The sequence below is a fragment of the Silene latifolia genome, chromosome 1, assembly GCF_048544455.1.
Source record: "Silene latifolia isolate original U9 population chromosome 1, ASM4854445v1, whole genome shotgun sequence".
Classification (NCBI taxonomy): Eukaryota; Viridiplantae; Streptophyta; class Magnoliopsida; order Caryophyllales; family Caryophyllaceae; genus Silene; species Silene latifolia.
The window spans coordinates 67,331,204-67,336,096 of NC_133526.1; the positions used below are offsets into that span (position 1 = coordinate 67,331,204).

Consider the following 4,893-nt stretch of genomic DNA (forward strand, 5'->3'; position numbering starts at 1 on the left):
ACCAACATGGGGGTTGATTCATGCTTAAATTAATATGTTTTCATAGTTTATTTGCTTGCTTGTTGTGATCTCAACTCATGCACATGTTATGTTTGATGAAATGCGAGCCTTTGAATCCTTGCATTTTTTCCCATTACCTATCTTTTCAATGAGACTTGTAAGACATAAACCAACTCGAGTCTCATTAGACCATGCATGTAGTTGAGTAGGGAAGATTAAGTCGACTTGTAGGGGTTGTACAATCTAATCGATTCGGCTTCGGGACCCAAACTTTCCTAGGATTGTAAGATATAAACCAACTCGATCCATCACAACAATAATTGATTGCTTATAATTTGAGAATATGTTTGTATGATCAATTCCCATGAATCCCCTATGACCCCATGACACCCTAGTGCTTTTTATCAATTGTTTACATCCCTTTTAATTCATCTTGCTTGTTTACTTTCATTGCTACTTAGTTTAGTGATCTTCTACTTCAAACCCCAAATTGTGACACCCTTAGACACCACTAGTTGCAATAGAAAATCTCATCTCAATTCCCGTCCCTTGGGATCCGACCTTTACTTGCCTCTTTACTAATTGTAGAGTTGTTTGTGAAGTTATAAAGTGTGTTTTGGTCTAGGTTCTCCTAACGACGAGTACTGAAAACTAAACCCTCACGAGGGATCACGACCAAAAATGGCGCCATTGCCGGGGACGGTGTTAACTTGATTTAGATTTTCTTGTATTGTTATTAGTTTGGTCTTTCTTTGCCTTGGGGAAGTAAAACTCCTCAAGGTTTGTTCTAATTATTTTCGAGTTGTTTGATATTTTGCATGTCTAGAAGATCACAAGGAAACTTGTTACCCTTTGATCACGAAATTGAAAGGACTTTGATAACCAATAGAAGACTTGCTAGGAGAACTTTGAGAGGTATCGGTGAGGTTGTAGATATTCAACCAAATACTATTGAGTTCATCAACCCTTTTGCAAGAGAAGGTGAGGAGAACCCAACATAAAATACAACACAAAATCAACCCACAATGCCTAAGTTTTTATCACATTCCGTACCAACCGAGGAGAACCTACCCAATGGTACTCCGACACCACAACATCTAACCGGAAATTTCATTGCCAAATCGGCATTTATCCAATTAGTCGAAAGAAGCCAATTTGGGGGGATGCCTAGTGAAGACCCTCATTCTAATATGGAGACTTTTTGCGACTATTGTGATGCGATTTCTCAAACCGGTGTAACTCAAGACCAAATTCGATGGGTCTTATTTCCTTTTTCTCTAATTGCCACCGCCAAACAATGGTTGAAAGGCCTTGATAAGGCTACTCCCGGAATTGATTCTTGGAAGAAGTTGGCTCTAGCTTTCTACAAAAAGTTCTATCCACCGGAAAAGACTAACATGCTAAGAGCTCAAATTACGGGGTTTAAGCAAAGAGATGAAGAATCCTTGTATGAAGCTTGGGAGCGATTCAAGGGAATTTTTCGCTCATGTCCTCACCATGGACTTAGCGAGTGGTTCTTGGTACAACAATTTTGGAACGGTCTTTATGAAGACTCAAGAAACATTCTGAACATGGGATCAAATGGAATGTTCACCGAAGTTGATGACAATCAAACTTGGAACAAAATTGAGAAAATGGCGGTCCATAACTCACAATATAGTAGACCTCGCAAGGCTACTAGAGGAGGAAAGCATGAAGTGGACTCCATTACTCAATTGGGTGCTCAACTTAGTGCTCACATTGATACCATCAATTTGAAGTTTGAAAAAGCTATGGCTAGACTTGAAGAAGCCTCAAAATCACCAAAGCATCATGTTAATGCCATGTTGGCATCTTCATCAATCCCAAGTGGGATATGTGAGAATTGTGGAACTTTGGGACATGACCAAAGTGAATGTAGAGGAACAAATGAACAAGTGAATGCTTTCCAAGCATACAAGAGTGGTACCCCTTATTCAAACTATTACAATGAAAACACCAAATTCCATCCAAATCTCTCATACAAAAGCCAAAATGTTCAAAACCCTCAACCAACATACACCCCACCTCCCATGAGAAACCAAAATCAAAGGCCCTTTTACAACCAAAACCAAGGTTACCAAAATCAAACTCCATACAATCAACAAAATGACCAAGGTTTTGATGTTCAAAAAGCGGTCCTCCAAATGCAAAAGAATCAACAAGAGTTTTTCACTCAAATGCAAAAAGATAGCCAAGCAAAGGAAATCACCATCAACAACATCCTAGCTCACACCAAAATGTTGGAAACCCAATTAACTCAACTAGCATCTTCGAGCTCACAAAGACAAAAGGGGAAATTACCACCTCAAAGTAATCCCCCAAGACATGAAACGGTTAGTGCCATTCACTTGAGGAGTGGTACAAGGTATGAAGCACCAAAGAAGCAAGTTGAGGATGAAGTTGTGGAAGCTAGTGATAAAGAAGAAATTGTGCAAAACTCCAAGGATGGAGAACCATCAAAAGAAGAAATTTCAAAGAAAAATGAAGACAAGGTCAAGGAGAAGGAGCCCATTGTGATTAGACTTCCTTTTCCAAGTCGTCAAGCCAAGCCCAAATTTGATGACCAACTTGGAAAATTTATGGAAATTGTGAAGAATTTGGAAGTCTCAATTCCTTTCACGGAATTAATCAATCACGTGCCGGCCTATGCAAAATACATGAAAGACATCCTCACAAAGAATAAGTCGATCCGGAAGCTTGATACTATCGCCTTCCCTAAGGTGAGTAGTGCAATACTTCAAGGGAGTTCACCTCCAAAACTTAAAGATCCGGGAAGCTTCTCAATACCGTGTACCATTGGCGACACCACGATCAACAAAGCCTTATGTGATCTAGGGGCTAGTGTGAGTGTTATGCCGTACTCGGTGAGTAAAAGGTTAGGGATGGGAGAGCTTAAATGCACCAATATCACACTCCAAATGGCCGATAGATCGACGAAGACACCATTAGGGATATGGGAAGATGTTCCCGTAAGAGTTGGGAAATTTTTCATCCCGGTGGACTTTGTCATTGTTGACATGGAAGAAGACTCCAACATTCCAATCATTCTAGGAAGACCTTTCTTACACACCGCGGGTGCGGTGATTGACTTGAAGCATGGAGAGCTCACTCTAGAAGTGGGAGATGAGAGCATAACTTTCAATCTTGACAAGACCATGAGAGCTCCCTGATTGCATGAACCATGTTTTATGGTTGATCATTATAGCCGGAAGGATGATAGGAAGAAGTCGGAATTCCAATGGAAGAAGAAAATCGATGATGCTCCATTCAAAGAGCAAGTGAATTGTAACAAAGAAAGGAAAATTAGACAACAAGGAAACGCCAGATACTCAAATCTCAAACAACAATGTCATCACTCCACTAAGGAAACAAAGGGTAATAACCAGGTCAGGAAATGATAGAAAATTTCAAAAAAGATATATGAACATGTCAAAATGTGAGACTAAAAGAGTCGAATCATAAAGATAACTAGTTACTAGCCAGTACGAGATATTAGAATTAGGAAGGTATTCAAGACAAGGAAATAACGAGTAAACTTTTATACTTAAGAATCAAATCCAACCAATGTATGAACGAAAGGGAGGAAAACGATTAATGGTACGAAAGAGGATTTTTAAGGCTTAATCCATATGCTTCCTAAAATTTAAGGTTCTCTCTAAGAAGGTCACGCCTATTAGGGTATTGTACCTTCATGACAAAACGACCAAATCCCAAACAAGGGTCAAGGTAAAATAAACGCTCGCTTAAGGGGTGATAAATCGGTTAGATACTTCTTCCACCTATCTTATCACATATTAGGATTTCCCTAAAGCAAATCTACCACTCACGTATAAACGCATCTCTTTATCTCAAGCACTCGACACAACCTCAATGTTTTAAAACCAAAGAATGAGTTGACAAAGACTTCTCAACAAAGTTCTCAAGGAACAACTAACATCAAATCACATCACCAATCTTTACGGGATTGTTAACATCTAAAAATGGGTTTTCTTCCAAATTCATATTCTAAACTTATCTCATGTTTACTCCTAAGGTGACGACGCTCAACCTACTAAGCTTTCAAATCCCAAACATAAACAACAAAGCCAAGTTCTATAACTTTAACTACATAGGCAACTCATTCCTAACACAAAGAATCCACCAATCGATTATACTCACTTTGTCAAGGAACTAGGTATAAGAATCACTAAGTATGTCTCATCACATTACCTAAGTCTTTCTAACATCACATCCTCTCAAAACCAGAGTTAAGGGTCAGACACAAACAATCTCCTCAAAAGTAGAATTTTCCAACCAAGGTCAACATTCCTCACAAGAAAGAGTACTATCTAATGGCGTTAAGGGAGGATAAGCAAAGAACAAAGGACAAGTTAGGAGTACAAGCGTAGATTTTAAAGTAAAACAGAAGGGAGTTTAGAAGGAGGATAAGCACCAAGAGATTAAGAATAAGGCGAGATACAAAAAGACGAGAAACATCTTCAAGGAAGTATAAGCATTCTTCAAAGGTTGAACAAATCTTCAATCCTCAGCAATAGGCACTAAATCTTGATCTTCTTAAAATATAAGTGTCCTTTCAATGGAACGGAGATACTCTTGGCGATCACTCAAGAACATCAATATTCCAATTCAAAGACATAAAAATACATTTTTACACCAACAAATGATAAAACTAATTATCAGACGTCTCCAATAACAAGCTTTAACACTAATTGACGTTAAAACCAGTGAAAAAAACATTAAAATATTTTCAAAACCTTTAGTTCAAAAATTGTTTTTTTTTTTTTTTATAATAAGGGTAATAACTCCATTAGCTATAGATAAGCTCACGGTCATTGATCCAAGAACGCAACAATTATTAAATGACAATCAACA

At 38.2% G+C, this 4,893-nt stretch overlaps 1 non-coding gene across 1 annotated transcript; it reads right to left on the reverse strand.

Annotated features, from left to right (window-relative positions):
- Positions 1-1,397: 1,397 nt before the first annotated feature.
- Positions 1,398-1,504, reverse strand: LOC141624416 (small nucleolar RNA R71). Its single transcript, XR_012534227.1, has one exon. It is a non-coding gene; the product is annotated as a small nucleolar RNA R71 (small nucleolar RNA).
- Between the last annotated feature and the right edge of the window lie 3,389 nt (positions 1,505-4,893).